The sequence below is a fragment of the Lipotes vexillifer genome, unplaced genomic scaffold (assembly GCF_000442215.2).
Source record: "Lipotes vexillifer unplaced genomic scaffold, Lipotes_vexillifer_v1.1 scaffold469, whole genome shotgun sequence".
Classification (NCBI taxonomy): domain Eukaryota; kingdom Metazoa; phylum Chordata; class Mammalia; order Artiodactyla; family Lipotidae; genus Lipotes; species Lipotes vexillifer.
Window position 1 is genome coordinate 20,535 of NW_006788006.1, and position 23,288 is coordinate 43,822.

Below are 23,288 nucleotides of genomic sequence, written 5' to 3' on the forward strand. Positions count from 1 at the left end.
TTTCCTGGGATCAGCAGGAAAGACAGAGCAAAAGCAAACTGATCCACATTCCCTCCACATTCCTCCTTACACGTATTCCCTCTGGCCATACATGTTCCTCACTACCACTTCTTCCAGAAAGACATCCCAGATTGTCTCTTACTAATAATTCTCATTATTATTATATTAACACTGCAGAGGCCTACCTTATTTGATTCTTATACCAACCAAGCAAGGTGGCAGTGCAGCTGTAACTATTGAATATTTTCTACAGATTAGAAAGCTGAAGCTCATCAAATCATGTGTTGCTTTTAAGGTCAAAGAGAGAGTATTTGGTAGAGAGGGGACCCAGACTTACACCTTCTAGAGCCATCCCCTGCTCTATTGGCCCTTCTGTCCATTTCACACTAACTTCTGCCTTTTAAATGGCCTCTCAGAGTACAAAGCCCTAGGTTTGCATTATACGCAGTGGAACTAAGATTTTTGATGTACTACTCTTGGGTCAAGTTGAGAATATACTATCACCCAACAAGAGCATAAGGGCTCTGAAGTAGAGAGCTGTGTCACTCCTGCATAGAAGCTCAGAGAGTAATAAACAGTATGCAGAAAGTCACATGTGCTAGGCCTTCAACAAAGCTTTGATTTAAGAATATCTCGTGTGGTCACATTTCTTTCTTAACAATGACATGTTTTTAAGTTCCAAGGTGTCTTAGAATCATAAAAAAATAGAAATACAGAAAGAAGTGATTCAGACAGCATAGCATGAACAGATGACCAAAAGGAAACAGAAATAATTATCCATCTGCTAGTCTCCATCTTCCCAGTCAAGAATGAATCACAACAAAAAAGACTGAGCAAGCAAGACAAAGAGGGAAACGAAGCCCAAGAGGGATGAACAAAAACAATTGAATGGTTTATAGTAAGTTCTTCTTTCTAGATAAGGAGAATTTTATCAGAGGATCCTCAGTGAACATGCAGAAGGGATTTTCAGGATTTCTGGCTGTCACAGACTGAATGTTTGTAGTCCCCCCTCCTCCAAATTTCATATGTTGAAATCTTAACTCTCAATGTGATGGTATTATTGGGTTGGCCACAAAGTTCATGTAACATCTTACGGAAAAACCCGAAAGAACTTTTTGGCCAATCCAATGGAATGTGGGGGCTTTAAGACATGATTAGATCTTGAGGGTAGAATCCTCATGATGGGATTAGTGCCCTTTTAAAAGAGACCCCAGTGAGCTGCCTCCCCACTATCACCATGTGAGAACACAGCAAGAGTGGCTGTATGCAAGCCAAGAACAGAGTCCTCACCAGGAACCAGGTGATCTACAGGCACCTTGGTCTTGGATTTCCAGCCACCAGAACTGTGAGAAATAAATGTTTGTTGTTTGAGCCACCTAGTCTATGGTATTTTTGTTACTGCAGCCCAAATAGACTAAGACACTGGCAAAGATGAAGACCATTCCAGAAGACTAGAGATGGTCCTCAAAAAGGAAAAGAAAGAATATTTTGAAAGTTACAGAATAGTAAGATTTACTACTATTTCCAGAAAAGGGCTAAAAAATATTATCAACAGATGTTTGAGGAGAAGTACACAGTGAAGTGGCAGCAATTACAAGTAGATAGGGTGGTTTTGTTAAGAATAAGTCACATTGGGATTATCAGAATGTTGGTAACCACTGAGACTGAGTGATGGGTACATAGAGTACATAATGAAATGTTTAGAAAATCAAACAACCAAGCCCTACCAACCAAACCACTAGATTAGAAGAATGTAACCAACATCATATATCTTGGTTTCACCCAATCCATTCGACTCAGATCTACATTTACTGAACATAGATGTCTTTCCATGTACTATATTGTTACTGATTTTTTTTTTAATTTACTAATGATATGTCTTATGTCACAAAAATGTCTCACGAAGAAAATTGAGGAAGAAGATTTAACATTTATTCAGTATCTACTAACTGCTTGGCTGTGTGATGATGACTTTAAATAAGATTACTTCATTGAATTATTACAAAACTAAGATGCACGTGTTGTTTTTATATCTATTTCTAAATAGAAAAACTGAGGATCAGAGAAATCAGTTGAAGAATAAGAAGGAGTTTTCTAGATGGTCAGTAGGAATGGGAGAGTAAGGGTAAGCCTCAGGCGAAAGGAAAATGGTATGCAAGGGTGAGGAAGGGTGAAAGAGTGGGCCAGGTTCTTCGAATTAAAACTTCAGTATGACTCAAAAGAGTGAAGAGTGTGGTAGGCAAGAGGGAAGAAGCAGCAATCTAAGGCTGATCAAGGATAGCCTTGTGTGCCAAGCTAAGATATAGCAAATTTACCCTGATTTCAAAGAAGAACGTTTGAAGGTTTTTTGAGCAAAAGCCCAGTATTATCAAATTTGCATTTCAGAAAATTCCCTCTGTTGTTATGTAAAAGAAAGATGAGAGGCAGAGGAAATTGAAAGTAAACACAAGATTAGAATTAGCCTCTGTTTACTTGTCAGCTCTCTGGAAAGTCCCACTATTCAACAAGGCAGAATAGAGAGGGGTGGGAAAAATGTTACAAGAAATAAAGAATTTTGCAAATGCTTAGTGTGTGATACTTAGGTAATATTGTGGAAGGGGCAGGGGCAATATGCAGCCAGAGAGAAAGACCTAAAATTCAAGAAAAGAAATGTTGGCTATACCTAACAAAATGTAAAATGCCTAAAAGTTTTGCCTCATTAATTCCACTTGTAGGTATCTGTCTGAAAACAAATACACACACATAAAGTTGTATATATAAATATGCTTGCTGCAGAGTTATTTGTAATAGTGAAAAAGTAGAAACTCATCCAAAGGTTCATTATTCAATGAGCAGCTAAAATATTGCCATAATGTATAGTATAGAGCATTACGCCAAAATCTGTAGATCTGTATATACTAGCATGGCAATGTGTCCACAATAAATGAAAAAAGTAAATCATGGAAAAATGGTCTCATAATGATTCCAGTTTGGATAGACAGAGTGTTTGGGGTTGAATTATGTCCCCCAACATTTCATATGTTGAAGTCTTATCCCCCAGTACTTCAGAATATGACCTTATTTAGAAATAGGGTCATCAAAGATGTAATTAGTTAAAATGAGGTCATTAAGGTAAGCCCTAACCCAATATGACTGATATCCTTATAAAAGGAAGATGTTTAAACTCAAAGATAGACACACACCAACACAGTGAGAACACCATATGCAGATGAAGGCTAAGACTGAGGTGATACATCTACAAGCCAAGGAATGTCAAAGATTGCCAGTAAACCACCAGAAGCTGGAAGAGAAATATGGAACATATTCTTCCTCACAGCTGTCAGAGGAACAAATCCTGCTGACACCTTGATCTTGGACTTTTAGCGTCCATTATTAAGACAAAATAAATTTTGTTTGGAACATTTTAACAATAGCAGAACATTCTTCTCAAGTGCACATGAAACATTTTCTAGGATAGATCATATGTTAGGCCACAAAACAAGTCTTAGCAAATTCAAGAAGATTGAAATTATACCAAGTATCTTCTCAGACCACAATGGCATAAAACTAGAAATCAATAACAGGAGGATAATTGAAAAACTCAAAAATACATGGAAATTAAACAATGCTCTTCTGAAGAACCAATGGGTCAAAGAAAAATTATAGGGGAAATAAAATATCTTGAGTCAAAAAAAATTAAAAACAACATACCAAAACTTATAGGATGCAGGAAAATCATTTCTAATGGGAAAGTTTCTAGCCATAAATGCATACATCAAGAAAATGGAAAGATCTTAATTAAACAACTAACTCTACACCTCAAGGAACTAGAAAAAGAGGAATAAACAAAGCCCAAAGTTAACAAAAGGAAGGAAATAAAAGATTACAGCAGGGCTTCCCTGGTGGCGCAGTGGTTGAGAGTCCGCCTGCCGATGCAGGGGACACGTGTTCGTGCCCCGGTCTGGGAAGATCCCACATGCCGTGGAGCGGCTGGGCCTGTGAGCCATGGCTGCTGAGCCTGCACGTCTGGAACCTGTGCTCCACAACGGGAGAGGCCACAATAGTGAGAGGTCTGCATACCACAAAAAAAAAAAAAAGATTACAGCAGAAATAAGTAAAATAAAAAGTAGAAAAATAATAGAAAAAAATAACAAACTAAGAGTTGGACCTTTGAAAAGATAAACAAAATTTACAAACCTTTAGCTAGAAACCTCCCCCCACCAAAAAAAAGGAGAGAGAGAAAGAAAACACAAATCAATAAAATTATAACCCAAAGAGGAGACATTAAAACTGATATCACAGAAATACAAAAGATCATAAGAACTGCTATAAACAACTATAACAAACTGGACAACCTAGAAGAAATGGAAAAATTCTTAGAAACATACAAGCTACCAGGACTGAATCTGGAAGAAATAGAAAATCTAACCAGATTAATTACTAGTAAGTAGATTGAATCAGAAATAATAATAAAAAAAAAACTCCCAGCAAAAAAAGGCCCAGGACCAGATGGCTTCACTAGTGAATTTTATTAAACATTTAAAGAAGAATTAACACGATTTCTCCAAAGATTTTTCCAAAACTCAAAAAGGAGGAAACACTCCCTAACTCATTTTATGAGGCCAGCATTACCTTGATACCAGATAGGACACTATAAGAAAAGAAAACCAGAGACCAATTTCCTTGATGAATATAGATGTAAAAATTCTCAACAAAATACTAGTAAACTGAATTCAGCAGCACATTATAAGAATCATGCAGGACTTCCCTGGTGGTCCAGTGGTTAAGAATCTGCCTGCCAATGCAGGGGACACGGGTTCAATCCCTGGTCCAGGAAGATCTCACATGCCACAGGGCAACTAAGCCCGTGCACCGTGACTACTGAGCCTGTGCTCTAGAGCCTGCGAGCTGCAACTACTGAGACCATGTGCCACAACTACTGAAGCCCGTGTGCCTAGAGCCTGTGCTCTGCAATGAGAAGCTACTACAATGAGAAGCCCACGCCCTGCAATGAAGAGCAGCCCCTGCTCACCGCAACTAGAGAAAGCCCATGCACAGCAATGAAGACCCAGCACAGCCAAAAAAAAAGAAAAAAAAAAAAAAGAATCATGCAATATGATCAAGTGGAATTTATCTCTGGGATGTAAGGATAGTTCAACATATGCATATCCATCAATGTGATACATCACATTAATAAAATGAAATAAAAAATCACATGACCATCTCAGTAGATGCAGAAAAAGCATTTGACAAAATTCAACATCTGTTCATGATAAAAACTCTTAACAAATTAGGTATAGAAGGAACATACCCCATCATAATAAAGGCCATATATTACAAGCCCACAATTAACGTCATACTTAACATGAAATTTTGAAAGCTTTTCTCTATAATCAGAAACATGACAAAAGTGCCCACCTTCCCCACTCCTATTCAACATAGTACTGAAAGTCCTAGCAAGAGCAATCAGGCCAGAAAAAGAAATAAATGTATCAGAATTGGAAAGGAAGAAATAAAATTGACTCTACAGATGACATGATTTTTATATAGAAAATCCTAAAGACTCAACCAAAAAACTGTTCGATCTAATCAATGAATTCAGTAAAGTTGCAGGGTACAAAAGCAACATACAAATGTCAGTAACATTTCATGTAGCGTTGGTGGTATAGTGGTGAGCACAGCTGCCTTCCAAAAGCCAGTAGCATTTCTATACACTAATAACATTATATAAAAAAGAAATAAAGAAAACTATCCCATTTACAGTAGCATCAAAAACAATAAAATACTTAGGAATAAACTTAATCAAAGAGGTGAAAGATCTCTACACTGAAAACTATAAGACACGGGTGAAAGACATTTAAGAAGACATAAACAAACGGAAAGATATCCCTTGTTCATGTATTGGAAGAATTAATATCATCAAAATGTCCATACTACTTGAAGACATCTACTGATTCAATGCAATCCTTATCAAGACTTCACTGGAATTTTTCACAGAAGTAGAAAAAACACTTCTAAAATTTATATGGAACCATAAAAGACCCAGAATAGCCAAAGTCATCCTGAAAGAGAAGAACAAAGCTAGAGGCATCATACCTCCTAATTTCAAAGTATATTGTAAAGCTATGGTAATCAAAACAGTATCATAGTGGCATAAAAACAGACAATAGACCAATGGAACAGGATCCAGAGACCAGAAATAATCCCATGAATACGCCATCAACATATATTTGATGAGGAGCCAAGAATACTCAATGGAGAAGACAATCTCTTCCATAAATGGTGCTGGGGAAATTAGATATTCACATGAAAAGGAATGAAACTAGACCCCTTTCATACATCACTCACAAAAATCAACTCGAATAGGATTAAAGACTTAAAGATAAGACCTGAAACCATAAAATTCCTGGAAGAAAATATAGAAAACAAAGCTCGTTGACATGGGTCTTAGTAATGATATATTTTTAATATGACTCCTAAAGCATTAGCAGCAAAATTAAAAATAAACAAATGGGACTACATAAAACTAAAGCTTCTGCATAGCAAAAGAAATAATCAACAAAATGAAAAGGCAACCTACAGAATGGGAGACAATATTTGCAAATCATGTATCTGATAAAAGGTTAATATACAAAATGTAAAGAACTCATATAACTCAATAACAAAAAAGCAAATTATCCAATTTTAAAATGAGCAAAGGGCCTGAATAGGTATTTTTCCAAAGAAGATATTCGAATAGCCAACGGGTACATGAAAAGATGCTCAACAGGACTACTCACCAGGGAAATGTAAATTAAAACCACAATGAGATACTACCTGATGTCTGTTAAAATGGCCATCATCAAAAAGACAATAATAACTATAGATAACACTGCTGTATGGTATATTTGAAAGTTGTTAAGACAGTAATTCTAAAACATTTTTGTAACTATATGAAGTGATGGATATTAACAGTGGTAATCATTTTGCAATACGTGTATGTCAAGTCATTATGCTATACACCTTAAACTTATACAGTGCTGTGCTTCAATTATATGCCAATAAAATTGAAAGAAAAAAAGTAAAAATAGTTGCTTAAGCCACTCCTTTTGTGGTACTTTATTACAGTAGCCCTAGAAAACCAATACACAGAGTGTATTAAGATGGATGGGTAGATGGACAGATAAATGGACGGATGATTGTTCATGTATAACAAAATGTCTGGAAGTTTGCTCATCAGCCTGCTGTAAATGGTTCTCTCGGGAAGTGAGCTGAAAAGGAGCTTTCAATTCTTACTTCATGTATTTGTATTATTTAACATTTTCACACTAAGCATGTATTACTTTTGTAATTAAAAACCACACAAGCAGGACTTCCAGTTTCCAGGCCAGCATGTAGAAAGCTTAGAAGTTGCCATTCCATCCTAACAACAAGGTAAAAGCTGAACAAGCTGACTAATCAACAATACTTCTTAAATCCACGAGAAGTATGGCCACAGCACGATTTGCTGCCCCCAAAATTGGGGAGACACAGAGGCAAATACAAATACAAAGAATCATAACTTCCTGAAACCCATGAGCTTAAACCTCTGAGGGAATCAGTGCCCAGGGAGGAAAACCTGAATTTTAATTGACAAATAAATAAAGGCTAGTTTTGGACAAGTCTGAACAATAAAAACACCAGAGGACCCCGTCATAAGGGGACCTGCATACTTTTGTGAGTTTTACCTTCAGGAGCTCAACCAAGTTCTCACATTAAATATCAGGGGAAAATCCCTCTGTGCTTCCAGTATGGGGAGGAGTAAAGGAACCATTTTAAAATACAAGCATACGTCAGAGATATTGTCAGTTCGGTTCCAGACTACTGTAATGAAACAAATATCGCAACCAAATTAGTCACACGAATTTTTTGGTTTCCCAGTGCATATAAAAGTTATGTTTACACTGTACTGTAGTCTATTAAGTGTGCAATAGCAATATGTCTAAAGAAAACAATATGCATACTTTAATTAAAAAGATACTTTATTGCTAAAAACATGCTAACCATCGTCTGAGCCTTCAGTAAGTCATAATCTTTGCTAGTGGAAGGTCTTGACTCAGTGTTGATGTCTGCTGACTGATCAGAATGGTGGTTGCTGAAGTTTAGGGTGGCTGTGGTGATGTCTTGAAATAAGACAACAGTGAACAACAAGGTCCTACTGTAGAGCACAGGGAACTATATTCAACATTCTGTGATAAACCGTAATGGAAATGAACATGAAAAAGAACATATACATATGTATAATTGAGTCACTCTGCTGTACAGTAGAAACTAACACAACATTGTAAATCAACTACACTTCGGTATTTTTTTTTAAAAGACAACCATGAAGTTTGCCATATTGATTGACTCTTCACTTGAACACTTAGAAGAATTGTAGGGTTATTAATTGGCCTAATTTCAATATTGCTGTGTCTCAGGGAATAGGGAGGCCCACTGAGAGGAAGAGAGATGACACAGGAACAGCCGATCTGTGGAGCAGTCAGAAAACACACAACATTTATCAGTTAAGTTCACTGACTTATATGGGTGTGGTCTGTGGTGCCGCTAAAACAGTTACAGTGGAACCATCAAAATTTGCTGATCATATGGATCACCATAACAAATATAATAATAATAAAAAAGTATGAAATATGGCGAGAATTACCAAAATGTGACACAGAGACACAAAGTGAGGAAATGCTATTGGAAAATGGTGCGAATAGACTTGCTCAACACAGGGTTGCCACAAACCTTCAATTTGTAAAAATTGCAATGTCTATGAAGCACAATAAAGCAAAAATCAATAAATTAACGTATGCCTATATACCAGAAAACTCTGTTCTTTTCAACAATACTTGTCTTCAGGAGAAAATAGTTGCCCAAAGCCTAACCTGCTGGGATATTATTAGTCTAACTGATCTTAGGGAAGGGAAATACTCACCTTCAGCCTACTCTGGGCATCCTGTTCTGCTAAGAAGGAGGGAAAAAACTGAGAGGCAGTTGAAAAGCACTGAGAATTAACAGTCCAGAGGTATAAATTCACTAAAAGACTGAAACCTAATCATAGGATTATAGAATGCTTCAACTCTTCCCACACTTCATTACCACATTACTAAAGTTCTGTTTAGAGTAGTTCCCTCTACACAGTACATCATGTCCAGGATTCAAGAAGAAGTTACAAAACAGTTTAAAAGGCAAAAAATAAAGGTTGAAGAAACAGAGGAAACATCAGAACCAGAGTCAGATATGGCAGGAATGTGAACTTATCAGACAAGGCATTTAAAATAATTATAACTAATACCCTAAGAGCTCTAACAGATTAAGTAAACAGCATGGAAGAACAGACAGGCAAAGTAAGCAGAGAGAGGAGCAGTCTCTCCCATCAGGAAACCTGCACAAGCCTCTTAGACAGCCTCATCCACCAGAGGACAGCAGAAGCGAGAAGAACTACAATCCTGTAGCCTGTGGAACAAAAACCACATTCACAGAAAGATAGACAAGATGAAAAGGCAGAGAGCTATGTACTAGATGAAGGAACAGGATAAAAACCAAGAAAAACAACTAAATGAAGTGGAGACATGCAACCTACCAGAAAAAGAATTCAGAATAATGATAGTGAAGATGATCTAGGACCTCGGAAAAACAATGGAGGCAAAGATCGAGAAGATGCAAGAAATGTTTAACAGAGACCTAGAAGAATTAAAGAACAAACAAACAGAGATGAACAATACAATAACTGAAATGAAAATTACACTAGAAGGAATCAATAGCAGAATAACTGAGGCAGAAGAATGGATAAGTGACCTGGAAGACAGAAGGGTGGAATTCACTGCTGCAGAACAGAATAAAGAAAAAAGAATGAAAAGAAATGAAGACAGCCTAAGAGACCTCTGGGACAACATTAAATGCAACAACATTTACATTATAGGGGTCCCAGGAGGAGAAGAGAGAGAGAAAGGACCGGAGAATATATCTGAAGAGTTTACAGTCGAAAACTTCCCTAACATGGGAAAGGAGATAGCCACCCAAGTCCAGGAAGTGTAGAGCGTCCCAGGCAGCATAAACCCAAGGAGAAACACACCGCAACACATACTAATCAAAATTGGCAAAAATTAAAGGCAAAGAAAAATTATTGAAAGCAGCAAGGGAAAAATGACAAATAGCATACAAGGGAACTCCCATAAGGTTAACAGCTGATTTCTCAGCAGAAACTCTACAAGCCAGAAGGGAATGGCATGATACACGTAAAGTGATGAAAGGGAAGAACCTACAACCAAGATTACTCTACCTGGCAAGGATCTCATTCAGATTCAATGGAGAAATCAAAAGTTTTACAGACAAGCAAAAGCTGAGAGTTCAACACCACCAAACCAGCTTTACAACAAATGCTAAAGGATCTTCCCTAAGTGGGCAACACAAGAGAAGAAAAGGACCTACAAAAACAAACCCAAAGCAATTAAGAAAATGGTCATAGGAACATACATATCAATTACCTTAAACGTGAATGGATTAAATGCTCCAACCAAAAGACACAGGCTCACTGAATGGATACAAAAACAAGACCCATATATATGCTGTTTACAAAAGACCCACTTCAGACCTAGAGACACATACAGACTGAAAGTGAGGGGATGGAAAAAGATATTCCATGCAAATGGAAATCAAAAGAAAGCTGGAGTAGCTATACTCATATCAGATAAAATAGACTTTAAAATAAAGAATGTTACAAGAGACAAGGAAGGACACTACATAATGATCAAGGGATCAATCCAAGAAGAAGATATAACAATTATAAATATATATGCACCCAACATAGGCGCACCTCAATACATAAGGCAACTGCTAACAGCTATAAAAGAGGAAATCGACAGTAACACAATAATAGTGGGGGAATTTAACACCTCACTTACACCAATGGACAGATCATCCAAAATGAAAATAAATAAGGAAACAGAAGCTTTAAATGACACAATAGACCAGATAGATTTAATTGATATTTAGAGGACATTCCATCCAAAAACAGCAGATTACACTTTCTTCTCAAGTGCGCATGGAACATTCTCCAGGATAGATCACATCTTGGGTCACACATCCAGCCTCAGTAAATTTAAGAAAATTGAAATCATATCAAGCATCTTTTCTGACCACAATGCTACAAGATTAGAAATGAACTGCAGGAAAAATAACATAAAAAACACAAACACGTGGAGGCTAAACAATACATTACTAAATAACCAAAAGATCACTGAAGAAATCAAAGAGGAAATCAAAAAATACCTAGAGACAAATGACAATGAAAACATGATGATCCAAAACCTATAGGATGCAGCAAAAGCAGTTCTAAGAGGAAAGTTTATAGCAATACAAGCATACCTCAAGAAACAAGAAAAATGGCAAATAAACAATCTAACCTTACACCTAAAGGAACTAGAGAAAGAAGAACAAACAAAACCCAAAGTTAGCAGAAGGAAAGAAATCATAAAGATCAGAGCAGAAATAAATGAAATAGAAACAAAGAAAACAATAGCAACAATCAATAAAACTAAAAGCTGGTTCTTTGAGGAGATAAACAAAATTGATAAACCATTAGCAAGACTCATCAAAAAGAGGGAGAGGACTCAAATCAATAAAATTAGAAATGAAAAAGGAGAAGTTACAACAGACACCACAGAAATATGAAGCATCCTAAGAGACTACTACAAGCAACTCTATGCCAATAAAATGGACAACCTGGGGAAAATGTACAAATTCTTAGAAAGGTATAACCTTCCAAGACTGAAATAGGAAGAAATAGAAAATATGAACAGACAAATCACAAGTAATGAAATTGAAACTGTGATTGAAAATCCTCCAACAAAGAAAAGTCCAGGACCAGATGGCTTCACAGGTGAATTCTATCAAACATTTAGAGAAGAGCTAACACCCATCCTTCTCAAACTCTTCCAAAAATTTGCAGAGGAAGGAACACTCCCAAATTCATTCTATGAGGCCACCATCACCCTGATAACAAAACCAGACAAAGATTCTACAAAAAAAAGAAAATTACAGACCAGTATCACTGATGATTATAGATGCAACAATCCTTAACACAATACTAGCAAACAGAATCCAACAACACATTAAAAGTATCATACACCATGGTCAAGTGGGATATATACCAGGGATGCAAGGATTCTTCAGTATATTCAAATTAATCTATGTGCTACACCATATTAACAAATTGAAGAATAAAAACCATATGACCATCTCAATAGATACAGGCAAAACTTTTGACAAATTTCAACACCAATTTATGATAAAACTCTCCAGAAAGTGGGCATGGAGGGAACCTACCTCAACATAATAAAGGCTATATATGACAAACCCACAGCAAACATTCTCAATGGTGGAAAACTGAAAGCATTTCCTCTAAGATCAGGAACAAGACAAGGATGTCCAGTCCCACCACTATTATTCAACATAGTTTTGGAAGTCCTAGCCACGGCAGTCAGAGAAGAAAAAAAAATAAAAGGAATACAAATTGAAAAGAAGAAGTAACACTGTCACTGTTTGCAGATGATATAATACTATACATAGAGAATCCTAAAGATGCCACCAGAAGACTACTAGAGCTACTCAGTGAATTTACTAAAGTTGCAGGATACAAAATTAATGCACAGAAATGTCTTGCATTCCTATACACTAATGATGAAAACTCTGAAAGAGAAATTAAGGAAACACTCCCATTTACCACTGCAACAAAAAGAATGAAATATCTAGGAATAAACCTACCTAGGGAAGCAAAAGACCTGTATGCGGAACACTATAAGACACTGATGAAAGAAATTAAAGATGACACCAACAGCTGGAGAGATATACCATGTTCTTAGATTGGAAGAATCAATATTGTGAAAATGACTATACTACCCTAAGCAATCTACAGATTCAATGCAATCCCTATCAAATTACCAATGGCATTTTTTACAGAACTAGAACAAAAAATCTTAAAATTTGTATGGAGACACAAAAGACCCAGAATAGCCAAAGCAGTCTTGAGGGGAAAAAAAACGGAGCTGGAGGAATCAGACTCCCTGACTTCAGACTATACTGCAAAGCTACAGTAATCAAGACAATATGGTAGTGGCACAGAAACAGAAACATAGATCAATGGAACAAAATAGAAAGCCCAGAGGTAAACCCAGGCACCTATGGTCAACTAATCTATGACAAAGGAGGCAAGGATATACAATGGAGAAAAGACAGTCTCTTCAATAAGTGGTGCTGGGAAAACTGGACAGCTACCTGTAAAAGAATGAAATTAGAACACTCCCTAACACCATACACAAAAATAAACTCAAGATGAACTAGAGACCTAAATGTAAGACCGGACACTATAAAACTCTTAGAGGAAAACATAGGAAGAACACTCTTTGACATAAATTACAGCAAGATCTTTTTTGATCCACCTCCTAGAGTAATGGAAATAAAAACAAAAATAAACAAATGGGACCTAATGAAGCTTAAAAGCTTTTGCACAGCAAAGGAAATCAAAAGCAAAACTAAAAGACAATCCTCAGAATGGGAGAAAATATTTGCAAACGAATTAATGGACGAAGGATTAATCTCCAAAATATATAAACAGCTCCTGCCGATATTAAAAAAACAAAAAACCCAATCCAAAAATGGGCAGAAGAGCTAAATAGACATTTCTCCAAAGAAGACATACAGATGGCCAAGAAGCACATGGAAAACTGCTCAACATCACTAATTGTTAAGAGAAATGCAAATCAAAACTACAATGAGGTATCACCTCACACCAGTTAAAATGGGCTTCATCAGAAAATCTACAAACAACAAATGCTGGAGAGGGTGTGGAGAAAATGGAACCCTCTTGCACTGTTGGTGGGAATGTAAACTGATACAGTCACTATGGAGAAGAGTATGGAGGTTCCTTAAAAAAATAAAAATAGAATTACCATATGATCCAGCAATCCCACTACTGGGCATATACCCAGTTAAAACCACAATTCAAAAAGACACATGCACCCCAATGTTCATTGCAGCACTATTTACAATAGCCAGGTCATGGAAGCAACCTAAATGCCCATCGACAGACGAATGGATAAAGAAGATTTTGTACATATATACAATGGAATATTACTCAGCCATAAAAAGGAACGACATTGGGTCATTTGTTGAGACGTGGATGGATCTACAGACTGTCATACAGAGTGAAGTAAGTCAGAAAGAGAAAAACAAATATCGTACATTAACGCGTATATGTGGAACCTAGAAAAATGGTATCGATGAACCTGTTTTCAGGGCAGAAATTGAGACACAGATGTAGAGAACAAACGTATGGACACCAAGGGGGTAAAGCTGAGGTGTGGTGTGGGGGGGGGGGGTTTGATGAATTGGGTGACTGAGATTGACATGTATACAGTGATGAGTATAAAATTGATAACTAATAAGAACCTGCTGTATAAAAAACAGAAACAAAAACCTGAGCCTAGGGGCTTAGGGGAGGGATGGAGTGGGAGGTTGGGGTTAGCAGATGTAAGCTATTGTATATGGAATGGATAAACCACAAGGTCCTAGTGTATAGCACAGGGAACTATATTCAGTATCTTATGATAAACCATAAAAAAAAAAAAGTAAGCAGAGAGATGGAAATTCCAAGAAGGAACCAAAAAGGAAAGCTAGAGATTAAAACAACAACAAAAAAAAAAACCCCAAAATAATAACATTGTAACAGAAAAGATGAATGCCTTTGATGGGATTATTAGTAGACTGGACATAGCTGAGGAAAGAATCTCTGAGCTTGAGGATATCTTAATAGGAAGCTCTAAAACTCAAAAGTAAATAGAAATAAAGATGGAAAATAAATCCCAGAATATCCAAGAACTGTGGAATAACTATAAAAGTTGCCATATGAGTGTAACACACACATAATGGAAATACCAGAAGGAGAAGAGAATGGAACCAGAGAAAGAACAAGTGAAGGTTAAATAAAAACTTTTATTTTTCTTATTCTTTTTTTTTTTTTTGCCATACACGGGCCTCTCACTGTTGTGGCCTCTCCCGTTACAGAGCACAGGCTCCGGACAGGCAGGCTCAGCGGCCATGGCTCACGGGCCCAGCCGCTCCACGGCATGTGGGATCTTCCCGGACCGGGACACGAACCCGTGTCCCCTGCATCGGCAGGTGGACTCTCAACTACTGCGCCACCAGGGAAGCCCTATTTTTCTTATTCTTAATTGATCAGATAACATCATGTTCAAAATAATAGCAACAATGTATTCAATGATTTATATTTATCTGTATATATATCCTTATATACATATTGAATGAATGACAGCAATTATACAAGAGACAGAAAGAAGGAATTAGGATTACTTTGTTATTATAAGGTATTCATACTGTGAAGTGGCATAGGGTTATTTGAAAGTAGACAGATTAGTTGTAAATATGTACTGCAAACTCTGGAGCAACCACTATGAAAATTTTTTTGAAAGTAAAGTGGAGGGAATCCTGGCTGTCCAGTGGTTAGGACTCAGCACTTTCACTGCCATGGTCCCAGTTCAGTCCCTGGTCAGAAAACAAAGATCCTGTAAACCGGGCAGCACAGCCAAAAAAATAAAGTATGACGGATGTGCTAAGAAAAGAGACAAAATGGAATTATATAAAAGGTCCACTTAAAGTCACAAAAGACAGAAAAAGAGATGAAGAGAAAAATAAGATAAAAGAACAAGAACAATAAATGGAAAATGGGAACAAATATGAGATATTAATCCAACAATGTCAATAATTAATTTATCAATGATCTAAATAAATCAATTAAAAGGCAGGTATCATAGATTGAACAAAAAATAAGACCCAACTGTTTATTGTCTACAAGAAATCCACTTTAGGACTTCCCTGGTGGCGCAGTGGTTAAGAATCTGCCTGCCAATACAGGGGACATGGGTTTGAGCCCTGGTCCGGGAAGATCCCACGTGCTGCGGAGCAACTAAGCCCACGCACCACAACTACTAAGCCTGAACTCTAGAGACCACGAGCCACAACTACTGAGCCCATGTGCCACAGCTACGGAAGCCCGTGCACCTATAGCCCTTGCTCTGCAACAAGAGAAGCCACCGCAATGAGAAGCCCGCACACTGCACCAAAGAGTAGCCCCCACTCGCCACAACTAGAGAAAGCCCATGCATAGCAACAAAGACCTAAGGCAGCCAAAAATAAATAAATAAATAAATAAATAGAAATCCACTTTAAATATAGACACATACAGATTAAAATTACAGGAATGGAAAAAAATTGTTTTTAAATAAGTGTAAAGGGATAGAGAAAGATATAGCATGCTAACACTAATCAAAAGAAAGCAGAGGATATGTGGCATAGGTGATAGATGATAGATAGATAGATAGATGATAGATAGATAGATAGATAGATGTATACATATATGCAATGGAATATTATTCATCCTTAAAAAAGAAGGAAATCCCGCCATTTTTGACGTGAATGAATCCAGAGAACATTATGCTAAGTGATTTAAGCCAAAGAGAGAAAGTCAAATACCATGTAATCTCACCTATATGTGGAATCAAAATAAACAAACAAACAAAAAAAAAACCCACCAAACTCATAGTTTACAGAGTAGAATGGGGGTTACCAGAGGTTGGGGGGATGGGGGAAAAGGGGAGATGTTGATCAAAGAATATAAACTTTCAGTTATAAGTTCTGAAGACTGAATGTACAGCTTGGTGACTGTTCATTCACCAAGTTAATATGTTGTATATTTGATATTTGCTAAGAGTAGATTCAAGTGCTCTCACCACACACGGACAAAAAAGTAACAATGTGATGGGGATGTTAATTAGTTTGTTTGTGGAAATTAGTTCACAATGTATACATATATAAAAACATAATGTGGTACATATTAAATATATATGACTTTTATTGGTCAATCATACCTCGATAAAGCTTGAAATTTTTTTTAATTTAAAAAATAAAGGAGGAGTATCTGTATTAATTTCAGACAGAGCGGCCTGCAGAGCAATGAAGATTATTAGGGATAAAGAGGGACATTATATGATGTTTATATTGGTCAATTTTCCAAGAAGACATAACAATCCTTAACATATGTGTGCCTAAAAAAAGTCAAAATATGTGAGGCAAAAACTGATAGAACTGCAAGGAGAAAAAATATATGTATCTATAACACATTGCTGGAGTCTTTAACACACTTCTATTGGAAATTAACAGATCCAGCAGGCAGAAAATCAGTAAGGACATAGTTGAACTCAGCAACTCTATCAATGAACTGAAAATAATTGACATCTATGTGTGGTTGCCAAGGGGGAGTGGGAGCAGGGGAGGGAGGGATTGGGAGTTTTGGATTAGCAGATGCAAACTATTATATTTAGAATGGATAAACAGCAAGGTCCCACTGTATAGCACAGGGAACTATATCCAATATCCTGTGATAAACCATAATGGAAAAGAGTATATACGTATATATCTGAATCACTTTGCCGTACAGCAGAAATTAACACAACACTGTAAATCAACTATAGTTCAAAAAAATAAATGAAAAAAAATTGACATCTATGGACTGCTTCATCCAACAGCAGAGGAACACACATTCTTCTCAGGCTCACATGTAACATTCACCGAGATAGACCACATTCTGTGTCATAAGACATATCTTAACAAGTTTAAAAAACAAATCAGGGCTTCCCTGGTGGCGCAGTGGTTGAGAGTCCACCTGCCGATGCAGGGGACATGGGTTCGTGCCCCGGTCCGGGAGGATCCCACATGCTGCAGAGCGGATGGGCCCGTGAGCCATGGCCGCTGAGCCTGCGCGTCCTGAGCCTGTTGCTCCGCAACGGGAGAGACCACAACAGTGAGAGGCCCGCGTAGCACAAAAAAAAAAAAAAAAAAAAAAAAAAAAAAAAAACAAATCAGACTGCAATCAAATGAAACTGGAAATAAATAACAGAAAGATAGCTGGAAAATTCCAAAATACATGGACACTAAACAAGACACTTCTTTTTTCTTTCCACGTTAATGACTGTGTTTTAATTATTGCATCTTCCCCTTTACCAGAATATTTATGAATTATTCTTTGTGTAATCTCAAGGTATATTATTAATGCAAATCAAAGGACAGGTTAGTTATAAATATTAATGACCCAGGCAAAGTACCTTTGGCATGGAATTTCATAACACAGTCAATTTTCTAAACAACACACTTCTAAATAAAGCATGGATCAAGGAAGAAATCTCAAAAGAAAATTTAAAATATTTTAAACTAAATGAAAATAAAAACACAACTTAAAATTTGTGGGATGCAGCAAAAGCAGTGCTTAGATGGAAATTTATAGCAAGGGATGCATATATTAATAAAGAATAAAAATCTAAAATCAATCATCTAAGCTTCCACCTTAGGAAACTAGAAGAAGAAGAGCAAGTTAAATTCAATGTAAGCAGAAGAAAAGCAATAAAAATTAGAGCAGGAATCAATGAAATTGAAAACAATAAATTCTTATCAAGAAAATCAGTGAGGGCTTCCCTGGTGGCACAGTGGTTAAGAATCCGCCTGCCAATGCAGGGGACACGGGTTTGAACCCTGGCCCGGGAAGATCCCACGTGCCGTGGAGCAAATAAGCCCGTGCTCCACAAGTACTAAGCCTCCGCTCTGGAGCCCGCAAGCCACAACGACTGACCCCATGCCACAACTACTGAAGCCCATGCGCCTAGAGCCCATGCTCCGCAACAAGGGAAGCCACTGCAATTAGAAGCCCGTGCACCACAACGAAGAGTAGCCCCCGCTGTCTCAACTAGAGAAAGCCCACGCACAACAACAAAGACACAACACAGCCAAAAATAAATAAATAAATAAATAAATATATTTAAGTAAGTCAGACAGGAAATACAAATATCATATGATATCATTTATACGTGGACTCAAAAGAAAAAAATGATACAAATGAACTTATTCACAAAACAGAAACAGACTCACAGATTTGGGAAACAAACTCATGGTTAACAAAGGGGAAATGTGGGGAGGGAGGGATAAATTAGGATTTGGGGATTAACATATACACACCACTATATATAAAATAGATAATCAACAAGGACCTACTGTATAGCACAGGGAACTCTACTCAATATTCTATAATAACCTATATGAGAAAAGAATCTGAAAAAGAATGGATATATGAATATGTATAACTGAATCACTTAGCTGAACACCTGAAACTAATACAACATTGTAAATTAACTATATTCTAATATAAAATAAAAATTTAATTAAAAAAATCCATCCCTTTCCTATACTAGCAACGAACTAGTAGAATTTGAAATAAAACACAATACCATTTATATTAGCACCCCAAAAAATGAAACATTTTAACCAAGCAGGACCCTATGAGGCCTTCCCAGAATAGACCTACACCCATGTCCTCCACCTGCCTTTTGTCTGAAGAAAAACTTTAGTCAAAGGATAAATTTAATCAGAGAAATGAGAAAATGCAGAAAGAAAGGAAAACAGTCAAGCAAGACAAAATAATACTTTAGTCATTAAACAAAGTCAAGGACCTTTAGTTCTTCCTCAAGGATTATAGATATTATTCTGAGCCATGTCCGTTGAGCTGTTTTGCAGAAACTGAAACCCCCACCAGGTGGAAGAAGTTAACTGTATGCTGCCCACAAGTGCGTAGACCCCAGACCATTTGGAACCAGAAGGTTGATGATGCTGACTCTTGATTACCTCACCACCAACCAATCAGAAGAATGTCCACAAGCTGACCACGCCCTGCTCCTTGAACACTATAAGGCTCGTTATTACACCCTCCAGTGTGGGACTCACAGTTCTGAGGACATTAGCCCACTGTGGCCCCCTTTGCCTGGCAAAGCAATAAAGCTATTCTTTTCTACTTCATCCAAAACTCTGTGTCCACATTTTTATTCAGTGCAGGTGAACAGAGGCCGAATTTCAGCAACAATACTTAGGTACAAATCTAACAAAATATGTATAAGATCTACATAAGGAAAACTACAAAAGCCTGATAAAAGAAATCAAAGAACTACATATATGGACAAATATTTCATGTTCATGGATAGGAAGACTCAATGTTGTCAAGATGTCAGTTCTGCCCAACGTGATCTATAGATTCAATGCAGTCCCAATAAACTTCCCAGCAAGTTTTTTTTTGTGTGTGTGGATATTGACAAAATGATTCTAAAGTTTATGTGTAGAAGCAAAAGACCCAGAATAGCCAACAAAATAGTGAAGGAAAAGAACAAAGTTGGAGGGCTGACACTATTCAGCTCAATGACTTACTGTAAAATAACAGTAATGAGGACAAAAGAATAGACAAATTGATCAATGGAACAGAATAGAGAGCCCAGAAATAGAGGAACATAAATATAGTCAACTGATCTTTGACAAAGGAGCAAGGGCAAAGATAAGTCCTTTCAACAAATGGTGCTGGACAACTAGACATCCACATACAAAAACATGAATCCAGACACTCATACCCTTCACAAAAAATAACACAAAAATTAACTCAAAACAGACCTAAAGATAAAACACAAAACTATAAAACTCCTAGAAGATAACATAGGAGGAAATCTAGAGGACTTTGGGTTTGGCAATGACTTTAGTTTGGCGATGACCAAACTCATGATCCAAGAAATAAATAATTGATAAGTTGGACTTTATCAAAATTAAAATTTTCTTCTCTGAGAAAGACACTGTCAAGAGAATAAAGAGACAAGCTACACTGGGAGAAAATATTTGCAAAAGATATATCTGATAAAGGACTGTTATCCAAAATATACAAAGAACACTTAAAACCCAAGAGTAAGAAAAGAAAAAATCCAGTCAAAAAATGGGCTAGGGTTTCCCTGGTGGCGCAGTGGTTGAGAGTCCACCTGCCGATGCAGGGGCCACAGGTTCGTGCTCCGGTCCGGGAAGATCCCACATGCCGCAGAGCGGCCGGGCCCGTGAGCCATGGCCGCTGAGCCTGCGCGTCCGGAGCCTGTGCTCTGTAACGGGAGAGGCCACAACAGTGAGAGGCCCGCGTACTGAACAAAAACAAACAAACAAACAAAACAAACAAAAAAAAAAAATGGGCTAAATGCCTTAACAGACACCTTATCAAAGAGGATATACAGATGGCAAATAAACTTATGAAAATATGCTCCACATCATATGTCATCAATGAAATGCAAATTAAAACAACAATGAGATACCACCACATACATATCAGAGCAGCCAAAGTCTGGTACACTGAAAACACCAAATACTGGCAATGATATGGAACAATAGGAACACTCATTCATTGGTGGTGGGAATGCAAAATTTTATACCCACTTTGGAAGACAGTTTTTCAGTTTCTTACAAAACTAAATATTTGTTACCATATGACCCAGCAATATCACTCCTTGGTATTTACCCAAAAGAGCTGAAAAGTTATGTCCATGCAAAAGCCTGTACACAGATGTTTATGGAAGCTTTATTCATAATTATCAAAACTTGGAAGCAAACAAGATATTCTTCATTAGGTGAATGGATGAATAAAGTGGTACATCCAGACAATGGAATTGTATGATATTCTGTTTAAGGCAAAATTATGGAGACAGTAAAAAGATCAGTGGTTACCAGGGATTAGAGGTGAGGGTGGGATGAATAGACCAAGCATGGAGGATTTTGGGGTCAGTAAACCTACTCTCTATGTTACTACAATAGTAGATACGTATCATTATACAATTGTCCAAACCCACAGAGCATACCAAATGAAGAGTGAACCTAATGTAAACTATGAACTTTGGGTGATTATGATATGTCAGAGTAGGTTCACCAGCTGTAACAAATGTACCACTCTGGGGGGTGATGGTGATAATGGGGGAGATTATGCATATGTGAGGTAGAGGGCATATGGGAAATCTCTGTATCTTCCTCTCAATTTTGCTGTATCTAATTCCCCTCTAAAAAATGTCTATTTAAAAAGAAAAAAGCACAAGAGCAACATCGAGGTTTAAGATCTGTTTGGGGAGCCACCTGTATACAGGTTGTTTTCAAAGCTGAGGGGCATATGAGAGTTCCCAGAGAGTGTAGAAACATTTAGTGAAAAAGAAAACCAATCGTGAAATCCCCAGACCACAGGAAGAGAAGTCAATGCAGAAGCCAGAGAAGCAGAAGCTATAAAATTAGCAGGAAAAACTAAGCAGTGCCCTAAGAACAAGAAAGAAGGGTTTCAAGGAGGAGATGATGAACAGAATTAAAGGCAACAGATTTCAACTAGGATTAGGACTGAGGAGAATCTACAAGAGTCAGAAACAGGATCACTGAGGGTCAACTGAGAGTTTATGCTCTGAGCCTCTTCACTTCTTTTTGCTTTGTGTGGAGTGTTTTCCCCTGGCTTCTTCATGGCTCTCACTCTCAGATTATTTAGTACCCGATCCCATGTCATCTGCATGAGAGGCATTTACTGAACACTTGGGCAAGGAAGGAGTCCACATTGTCACTCCAGTTTTTATTACACCGCTTACATATATTGTACATTGTTTTGCTTGTCTATTGTCTAGTGTTTATCACCCACTATAAGAATGTTTGTGAAGCCCGGGTCTTGGTTTGTTTTACTCACTGCTACTACCAACACCCACAACTGAGCCCCCAGAGTACCTGGAAAATAAAGGGGCTAAATCATATCTGTTGAACAAACCAAGAGTAGTAGAAGCCAAATTGCTGAGATAGAGTAATGATATAAGGGAAGGAAATGAAGGCATTGAATATAGACTTTTTTTGGTAAAGAGCTTGGCAATATATGAGGATGGGTCACTGGGACAGGCCCAAGGAGGTAACAGAGCTTTGTGAACATCTATGGGTTTTAATTATGGATTAACAGATTATTCCTCAGTAAAGACCCTTCCTGATGTATTTGGTGCTGATCTGGTTGGTATTTCTGTCAGTAACATTAATGAAGACATTTACAGTTTGCTTGTTATATGTCTAGGTAATACTGACAGGATCATGATTCAAAAATGCCTAGACAGCTCTCTCACTTGCCTGCTTGCATCTCTTACAAGCATCCTACATTAATAAATCTAGTTCTTACCTATCACTGTGCCTCTCGCTGAAGTTCTTCTGCACTGAGACACAAAGAACCTGAGTCTCAATAAGTCCAGACACCAGCACAGAGATTTCTTCAAGATGGCAGAGTAGAAGGAGGTGCACTCACTCCCAGAATCACAACTAACTGCTGAACAATCATGGACAGGAAGACACTGGAACTCACCAAAAAAGATACCCCACGTCCAAAGACA

At 37.4% G+C, this 23,288-nt stretch overlaps 1 protein-coding gene across 1 annotated transcript in view; it reads right to left on the reverse strand.

The window, feature by feature from the left end:
- The window catches only part of NLRP3 (NLR family pyrin domain containing 3), a 52,248-nt gene that overhangs the window by 4,316 nt on the left and 24,644 nt on the right, over nucleotides 1-23,288 (reverse strand). The window lies entirely within an intron of this gene.